The 10170-nt window shown below is 41.3% G+C and overlaps 1 non-coding gene across 1 annotated transcript; it reads right to left on the bottom strand.

Annotated features, from left to right (window-relative positions):
* Positions 1-252: 252 nt before the first annotated feature.
* Positions 253-336, bottom strand: Trnas-gga (transfer RNA serine (anticodon GGA)). Its single transcript is given in 2 exon segments — positions 253-287; positions 297-336. It is a non-coding gene; the product is annotated as a tRNA-Ser (tRNA).
* Positions 337-10170: the final 9834 nt, after the last annotated feature.

Here is a 10170-nt window from a genome sequence, read left to right as displayed (position 1 = left end):
GCTGCATCAGACGCCTAGGCTGCCTGCGTGCAGGAGCACGTTAGGTGGCGAAGAGAGAGGTGGGGGGGGGGGGGGGGAATGGGAGTTGGCACATGTGCAGTTACACACGTATGCACATTTTTTGCTCTCCCAATCACATTTTGCAATTCTTTCTTAAGCCACACTTCTTTTTGTTCTTCCCTGAGGTCATCAGTCTCATAGAACTTCAGAACTACTTAAACCTAACCAACCTAAGAACATCACACACATCCATGCCCGAGGCAGGATTCGAACCTGCGACCGTAGTGGTCACGCGGTTCCAGACTGAAGCGCCTAGAACCACTCGGCCACACGGGCCGGTCTTCCACTTACAGTTCAGTGTTTTCTGGCCATTAAAAACGAAATAGACAATCAGTATGCACCCCTTAGAAATGGCCATCTTATTTTCTGTACCCCATTTAGTGCCCAGATATGAGTGTTGTTTCATCTTTGTACCTAATTTCTGGGCCGACCGATGTGGCCGAGCGGTTATAGGCGCTTCAGTCCGGAACCGCGCTGCTGCTACGGTCGCATCCATGCCTCGGGCATGGATGTGTGTGATGTCCATAGGTTAATTAGGTTTAAGTAGTACTAAGTCTAGGGGACTGATGGCCTCATATGTTAAGCTCCATAGTGCTTAGAGCCATTTGAACCATTTGAACCTACTTTGTGCAAGGCACAATGGACCCACAAATTCCGTGCCACAGTGTTATTTTCATGTCTAAATTATCTGAATTATTCTTCTATAGAACCACGAAACACACGTAGTTCACTTTATTCACAATACTGATGTAACTTACAGGTTCATGTAGACTTAGCGACGACTGTAGTTCAATCTTTGCACCTCACTTGGTGCAAGGCACAGTAGATCCTCAAATTATTTGTCACACTGTTATTCCATATCTAAATTGTCTGTATTATTGTTCCACAACAGTACAAAACACGTATAGTTCAAGCTGGTCTGAAATGATGGTAGCTATGCTTCCAACGATACACTTTCAACTACTTTTCACCAAACGTCAATATATGTATCAGATAGTAAAATGTAGAATCAACATTATGTGACGCGATGCACCGAGTTATGTATGTGGAACTTGGCGTGAGACCTGAGGAGCACTACCTAGTAACCTTCCAAACTTTAGTAGTCATAACCAGAAGTGAAATCGTGGTCATGTAACAGGATCTTTAGACCATATAAGAAGTTCTGATAGCTGCAGCTGTTTTACACTTCAAAATAGTTCAAACTGTCAAGATAACCTTCTTTAGCTATTAAGGAAGAAGACAAGACAACCAACGAATGCTTTGGTTTGTGGTTATTACTGGAGAACCTGGACAATCTTGTTACTGACATTGGTAACATACAGGGTGTTTCAAAAATGACCGGTATATTTGAAACGGCAATAAAAACTAAACGAGCAGCGATAGAAATACACCGTTTGTTGCAATATGCTTGGGACAACAGTACATTTTCAGGCAGACAAAATTTCGAAATTACAGTAGTTACAATTTTCAACAACAGATGGCGCTGCGGTCTGGGAAACTCTATAGTACGATATTTTCCACATATCCACCATGCGTAGCAATAATATGGCGTAGTCTCTGAATGAAATTACCCGAAACCTTTGACAACGTGTCTGGCGGAATGGTTTCACATGCAGGTGAGGTGTACTGCTTCAGCTGTTCAATTGTTTCTGGATTCTGGCGGTACACCTGGTCTTTCAAGTGTCCCCACAGAAAGAAGTCACAGGGGTTCATGTCTGGCGAATAGGGAGACCAATCCACGCCGCCTCCTGTATGTTTCGGATAGCCCAAAGCAATCACACGATCATCGAAATATTCATTCAGGAAATTAAAGACGTCGGCCGTGCGATGTGGCCGGGCACCATCTTGAATAAACCACGAGGTGCTCGCAGTGTCGTCTAAGGCTGTTTGTACCGCCACAAATTCACGAAGAATGTCCAGATAGCGTGATGCAGTAATCGTTTCGGATCTGAAAAATGGGCCAATGATTCCTTTGGAAGAAATGGCGGCCCAGACCAGTACTTTTTGAGGATGCAAGGACGATGGGACTGCAACATGGGGCTTTTCGGTTCCCCATATGCGCCAGTTCTGTTTATTGACGAAGCCGTCCAGGTAAAAATAAGCTTCGTCAGTAAACCTAATGCTGCCCACATGCATATCGCCGTCATCAATCCTGTGCACTATATCTTTAGCGAATGGCTCTCGTGCAGCAATGGTAGCGGCGCTGAGGGGTTGCCGCATTTGAATTTTGTATGGATAGAGGTGTAAACTCTGGAGAATGAGACAATACGTGGACGTTGGCGTCATTTGGACCGCAGCTGCAACACGGCGAACGGAAACCCGAGGCCGCTGTTGGATCACCTGCTGCACTAGCTGCGCATTGCCCTCTGTGGTTGCCGTACGCGGACGCCCTGCCTTTCCAGCACGTTCATCCGTCACATTACCAGTCCGTTGAAATTTTTCAAACAGTTCCTTTATTGTATCGCTTTTCGGTCCTTTGGTTACATTAAACCTCCGTTGAAAACTTCGTCTTGTTGCAACAACACTGTGTTCTAGGCGGTGGAATTCCAACACCAGAAAAATCCTCTGTTCTAAGGAATAAACCATGTTGTCTACAGCACACTTGCACGTTGTGAACAGCACACGCTTACAGCAGAAAGACGACGTACAGAATGGCGCACCCACAGACTGCGTTGTCTTCTATATCTTTCACATCACTTGCAGCGCCATCTGTTGTTGAAAATTGTAACTACTGTAATTTCGAAAGTTTGTCCGCCTGAAAATGTACTGTTGTCCCAAGCATATTGCAACAAACGGTGTATTTCTATCGCTGCTCGTTTAGTTTTTATTGCCGTTTCAAATATACCAGTCATTTTTGAAACACCCTGTAAATAACAACAAAAATGGCATGCTCCTTTGCAAGCAGAATTTAAATGTATTTACTCCCATTACAGAAACATTTTACAGCAACATTATGATGGCTGGATCCTATGTTCAAGCAGACTGCCAAGAACAACGTTAGAGAAGGGATGTTCCTCACTATTGGAGAAGGAAATGTGTAGTGCTTTTAACAATTTTATAGGTGTAAAATCTCGAAGTTCATTTTGACGAGACACAGTGTCAAGGAAGAAACGCCATTTCCCCTCTATGAGAACAACAGTGGCACAGTAAGAGACATACTTGAGAAAATTGGCAAGGAAGCATTGGAAACGATTTGGAAGAAATATGAAAATCTTGTGGCTATACCATATAAAGTGGAATTGCCTGATGGTAAAATGCCTCCCCAAATGTATGAGCTGGCTAGGATATTGCAGCAGCTGTGTGTAAATGGCTATTACCTTACTGATGCGGATACAATACAGTGCTTTGCTGGAATTTTTAACACAATGAAGATATGTGACTACCTGTTGTGTACATAGTTCCGCGTAGTCAGCACGTACACAACTTTTCCAATAAAGTGGGCCCCGCTAAGCTTAATAGCGCAGGCGCAGCGCCCGTCCGTCTCCGCACTACGAGATGGTGCTGTCTTAGAGACGGACCAAATTCTGCTTCCGCCGATCCGCGTATTAATATGTAACGCAGCCAATGAGATTGCTGCTAACGTAGAACCTTTTCTCCTCGCGGATCACACTCGCGCAGTGATGCCTGGACGCGCGAGGTATTATAATGAGTGTACAGGCCTCCGATTAGTCAGTCTGCATCAGTCTGCGTTTGTCTGCACCAGTCTGTACCAGTATGCATTAGTCTGCATTAGTCTATAGTAAAGTTTCAGTCTGCGCCTAATAAGATTATCATATTCCTGTACATAGCCATGAAGAGAAATGTATAGACCCTTTGTCAAGATCAGAGATATGTGAGATATATCAGATTAACGTGCCAAGACCAAAGGAACTTCAGATTGTCAATTGAAAACAGCATCCAGAACCAAGGTAAGTAATTTCTATGATTTTTATTATTTTAATAAATGTGTGTGAAAATTAATCAAGTTCTGTTTAAAGTTGGTCACAGTCAATCTGCTACTCTAAGCGTGCAAGTGGCATTTCTATCGTCTGACCTAACGGCAGAAGATAAACACGCCACGATAAGACCACGAGACATATTGCTGACACTCGCCTACTTCGCTAGAGCGACAAGTCAAATAATCTGATGGTGTGTGTACTGAAGGTCTTACAGTACGCACACTACACTACCTGACATCATACCACGACTTCTGTGTCCAAGGAGACTACCTAGTAAACATCGATGTGGTTGTGAAAATTGATAATAGAGTTGGATTAGATTGTTTAAGGCGGATGAGTGCCAACTGTAGAATAAAGACACATAAGAAATTCATATGTTATTCACATGTGTCCTGAAAGACATCTACAAGAAACTTTTACATCTACTTGGCTAAAGAAAATGATATTACCAGACTGGAAGCTATGATTTATAATTACAGAATGGATATGTGTATGACCTGGTAGAAGACTGTCTAGGTGTATTAAATTCCAACAAACAATATTTCCAATTGGCTTCACTGTACTCTCTGCCAATTACTTCTAAATGGTGTAAATTACCAGTCAGTTTACAGAACAGTTGCTGTGCTGTGTTTGACATTGTTCTGTATCTTGTTCACTGGTGGGCAACAAGAATATATGGAAGCTGACTGGCGCACAAGCAAACCTTACAGACAATCAAGACTGAGAAAAGATTATAAACCTTATTCTGTCTACCTTTTCTCTAATTATTTATCTGCAAACTACAAGGAAATTCTTAACACCAACTCCAACAAAGATGATGTAAGTATAGTATAAAAGTGTTATACTAAAACTGGAGGAATATATTCTCTCAATCTAGGTCACTGTTCTCCACAACACCGCCAAAAACAGATATTGCAGAATTAGGATTAATTCCCAAAAATAATGTTCTACCGCATGTCTTGAAGAAAAGAATAATGTATCACACAGATTTAAATCATCCCCTATGAAAGAAATTACTCCTTTAAGTGCAGTTTATATGTTAGGCACACAAAAATATAGAAATAGAAAAGATCAAAGTCGGAAAACCCAGAGTGAATTATTTGGTGAAAACACTTGCCATGAGGAAGAATGTAAACTTACATTGGAAGAGGCATAAACCACTGCAGATGTGCAAAGTAGGCTCACAAATTACTTTAAACACAATATATGGAGATACTGTGGGATACAAAATGTCAGTATTTACTGTATATACCAAAGGAAAGTGGTTTATGTTGGAGAAAATGATGGTTGTGAGGAATTTTGCTGTATTAAAGGAGACACAAAAATCTGTTCATAAATCAGCAGTCTCATTTGGATATGCTTTAAAAGGGAGGTAAAAACATGTAAATGCCGTGTGGCTAGGGCCTCCCGTCAGGTAGACCGTTCGCCTGCTGCAAGTCTTTCGAGTTGACGCCACTTCGGCGACTTGCTTGTCGATGAGGATGAAATGATGATGAAAGACACACAACACCCAGTCATCACGAGGCAGAGAAAATCCCTGGCCCCGCCGGGAATCGAACCCGGGACCCCGTGCGCGGGAAGCGAGAACGCTACCGCAAGACCACGAGCTGCAGACAAAAGGAAGGTCACATCGTATCTAAATATGGTGGACTTATACTGTACTTCTAGCAACAGAAAAGCCATTTGTGAAGTTTAAGGCTGACTAGAATAATTACATTTAACAACCACGCTTTTACTAAACTGGTAAGCTTAAAGTTCTGTACAGAAACTCTGCAAGAATGTTGAAAAGAAGAGTTGGCAATATACAGCCAAGAAGATGTGGATTTCTTTAACAGTAATATAATGCAGGAAATAAAAGGCAAAATTAAAATTCCTGGGTGCCATTGACAAGAGAAATTGCAGGAATGAATTGAGTTAATTGTTAAGGGAATGAAAGAGACAGTCTACATGAAAAAAATTAGATGTGCATTAGAAATCGAGAGCATACCTGCTTTGTATTTATCGAATTACTGGTTAGAAAAAGAATAGGGTTATTTGGATGTAGCTTTAAATTATATTAAAAATGAAGCACGATACTATCGCCAGCACATCAACGAAAAGTAGGGAAGGAATTGTTTTCTGTGTGTAATGCACATTCAAAAATTAATAAACATTTGGTACAAGAATATTTGTTTTCTTATTCAACATCCCGTCAAAAAATTCTAAAAAAGTCTCCTGTTCATGATAATCTACATGTTTCTTACGAATGATGATTTTGAAAAGTAGTTGAAAGTGGATAAATGAAAGTACAACAACCACCATTTTGTACCTACATGAGGTAAGCATTACTGTTTCCATAGTTACACTTGTCTGTTACCAAAATATGCACTTTCAGTGACACACAGAATTAAGGATCTTCCCAGTCGTGAAGGCTGTGAGTATATATATATATATATATATATATATATATATATATATATATATATATATATATATATATTATTGGTGTTTTGCCTTTAAAGAGCGCATTTGGACTAAACTACATGGCCAGTTCCTTTTGCTGCCATCCTTGCTGCCCAAACTTCCCTCATTCGCTCGCTGTGTTTCTGTTTCCGGTCCTCTGTTTATGCTTTTTGTCGGCTATGTGTCTTCGGCTTCATCTTGATTGCCTCTTTGGTTGCCCATATTTCTTTCATCTTCTGGCTGTGATCTTGCTTGCGTTCTTCGGTCCATTTTATGCCTGTTAGTTTGTCACATTGTACCTCATGTAGTTTACTTTTCTTAATGATGTTTCTGAATTTTATTCTGTCGTTTATTGTGTCTGTTGTTATGTTGAGTTGGTTCAGGTCGTTTTCTACCTCTGCCACTCATTTGTTGTTTCTAGTGGTTACCCAGTCAAAGATCTGTTTGGTCAGCCTGTGTGGTGGCATTCTGTATAGGTGTCCATAGAATTGTAGTCTGCGTTTTCTAATCTTTTCTGTGATTGTCTCCATATGTTTGTACACTTCCTCTGTAGGTTTCTTGATCCATATTCCATTGTTGTTAGTTGCGTCAAATATTTTCCTAAGTATTTTCCGTCCTGCTTTTTCTAATTGTCTGATACGTGTATGCCCTAGGATTACTGTGGTCTCTGCTGCATATAGTGCCTCGGGGAGCACCACCGTGTCGTAATGGCGTAATTTGGCTTTTTGTGAGATAGACTTCCTGTTGTAATGATTCCACACTACTTTGTATGCTTTGTCCAGTTTAGTCTTTCTTTCTTCGTTTGAGCCTCTGTTACGTCCACTCATTTGTAGTGTTTCACCGAGGTATTTGAAGTTTGCCGTTTTGTAAATCGTGCCATACTTTGTGTTCAGAGATGAGAGTTTCTTTGTGCTCATAAACTGCGTCTTTTCGTAAGAGATCTGTAGTCCAGTTTTGGAAGCGATTTCGTGCAGTTTTTCAATAGCGTTTTTTGTTTCCTTTATACCTTTCGTGACAATCGCCAAATCGTCTGCAAAAGCCAGGCATTTAATCTATAGGTTTCCTAAGGTTATCCCCTGTTGTGATGTTTTCCATTCTTTTATGACCTTATCTAACACCAGATTGAAAAGGAGAGGTGAAGGGCCATCGCCTTGTCGGACACCTGTGCGAATTTCAAAGGACTCTGATAGTTCCCCACAGAACTTTACTTTGGAGGTCGTGTTGGTTAAAGTTTGCTCTATGATAGCCCGTGTTCTGTTGTCTACTTTGTATTCTGCTAGAATTTTGAAGAGAGTTTTCCGGTCGATAGAGTCGTACGCCTTTTTGAAGTCAACAAAGGTAATGATCAGGTTCTGTTTGTGTTGTAAAATCATTTTCAGGTTCCAAATTTGTTCCGCACAAGACCGCCCTTTACGGAAGCCTGCTTGGTATTCCCCAATCAAGTGGTCGGTCTGGCATTCTAGTCTGTTCAGTAAAGCTTTAGAGAGGAACTTGTATGTGACCGGTAGTAGGGATATTCCTCTGTAGTTGTTCGGGTCAATCTTGTCACCTTTTTTGTGTAGTGGGTGTATCAGGGCAGTTTTCCAGTCGTCAGGAATTTTCATGGTCTTCCAGATGTCTTCCAAGATCCTGTGGATGTCTTTGGTGAGTTCTGGGTCTTGTAACTTCCAGATTTCCGCGATGGTGCCATCTTCTCCTGGTGCTCTACGATTCTTGAGTGACTTGATTATTTCTTTAACTTCTTCTAGAGTTGGAGGTTCACTATCTGGATTGTATGTGCTCGTTTCTGTCTTCATTTCTTCCATAGGGGGGTCCGTGTTGAGTAGTTTTTCAAAGTACTTTGCCAGAATGTCACAATTGTTTTTGGTATTGGTTTCTAGGGTTCCATCCGGTCTTCTGAAGCACAAGTTGGGTGGTTGATATCCAGTCATATTTTCTCTGAACGTTCTGTAGAAGTTTCTTGTATTGTTCTTCATGAAGTCCGACTCGATCTCTGTCAGTCGCCGTTTGTTATACCGTCGTTTTTCACTGCGAATGATTTTGCTTGATTGCTTCTGTGTTTTCAAGAAGTTCATCCAATTCTCTTGGGATTTATGGCAACTAAATTTTTTCCATGCACTGATTCGTTGGTCAATAGCTTGGTCACATGTGTGGTTCCAAAAACGGTGTTTCCGTGTGCGTGGTGCTTGTGCTAGTTTCATGGCCTCTCGGATTCTTCGTGAAAGTTGTGTCCAGTCTGTCGTTTTCTCCATTTTAATTTTGTGTAATATTTGTGTCTGGTTTAAAGTAACGTATTCTGGATCTGGTCTAACAATTTTGTTCTTCTGAAGCTTTTTCTTGGGCAAAAGACGAATCCTGATCTGTAGTAGGTGGTGGTCTGAGTCGAAGTAGGCTTTACGGGTGTCTATGTTCAAAATTTCTTTTTGTGAGTCTTTCTGGACTGTTACGTGGTCGATTTGTAGTTTTTGCTTTCATCTTGGGAATTTCCATGTGGTAAGTTTTCGTGTTGGTTTCTTGAATTTTGTTGACATAATGGCGAGGTCGTGGCTTTTACAAAAGTCTATCAGATGTTTTCCGTTTTTGTTGGTGTCCTTGTGTGGAGTATGTTTTCCTGTGATATGTCTGTATATCTTTTCTTTTCCGAGTTTAGCGTTGAAGTCTCCCAGTATTATTTTGACTCTATGTGCAGGAATTTTTCTGATAGTTTCTTCCATTGTCGTCCAGAAGTCATCAATTTCGTCCGGGTTTTTCCTGTTGTAGTCATTAGTCGGTGCATGTGCGTTGATTATTGTGTAGGATTTATTGGCTGATTTCACTGTGATGGTGCTGATTCTTTCGTTTGGTGACGAAAAGTCGATTATGCTGTCCGTGATGGACCTATGTACTGCAAATCCTGTGCCAAAAAGCCTTAGGTTTTTCAGTTGTCTCGATGGTTTTCCTTTGTATATTCTGAAATTCTCCGTGTTGAAATGGTCTTCGTCTGTGAATCGTGTTTCTTGCAGTGCACATATTTTGATTTGAAATTTTTCGAGAGTGTCTGTCAGTTGCTTCATCTTTCCTGTCTTCATCAGTGTGTTCACGTTGAGTGTGCCGATGTAGTGTTTGCGTTTGGTCTTGAGGGAGTTTGAGAAGCTCCGATTCTTCTCATGATGTCCGTGAGCCCCCGGAATCCGATGCTCACGACGATCCCAGTCTATTGACTGGGGCTCGGGGTAATGAGATTTTTCTCGTTGTACCATCATGATGTATGGCATGCTGCCATATATATATGTGTGTGGTGTGTGTGTGTGTGTGTGTGTGTGTGTGTGTGTGTGTGTGTGTGAGTGTGTGTGTGTGTGTTTGTGTGTCAGAGAGAGAGAGAGAGAGAGAGAGAGGGGGGGGGGGGTGGAAATAGCGTTGTGTCAATTAATTCGAGGGTCCATAGCTGTGTTTTAGGTGTAATGGATATTTTAACCCGTACGTTACACCGCTAGTGTCAATAAAGGGAGCCGTATGTCATTTTTACTGCTATAGAAAAATAACAGACAGCTGAGATGTGATAAAGACTTTTTGACACTTAATTTGTGGGTCCATTGTGCCTTGCAGGAAGTGGTATGCAAAGAGCGAACCACATTCATAGACAAGTGTACCTTAAACTGTAAGTTACAGCAGTAGTGCCAATAAAGTAATCTACATCTGTTTTGTACTGTTAGAGACCAATAATACAGACAATTCAGACATGAGATAGTTT

This window comes from Schistocerca serialis, chromosome 1 (genome assembly GCF_023864345.2).
Source record: "Schistocerca serialis cubense isolate TAMUIC-IGC-003099 chromosome 1, iqSchSeri2.2, whole genome shotgun sequence".
In the NCBI taxonomy this organism is placed as follows: Eukaryota; Metazoa; Arthropoda; class Insecta; order Orthoptera; family Acrididae; genus Schistocerca; species Schistocerca serialis.
The sequence above is the reverse complement of the archived record's forward strand: the minus strand, read 5'-3'. Positions and strand labels throughout refer to the sequence as shown.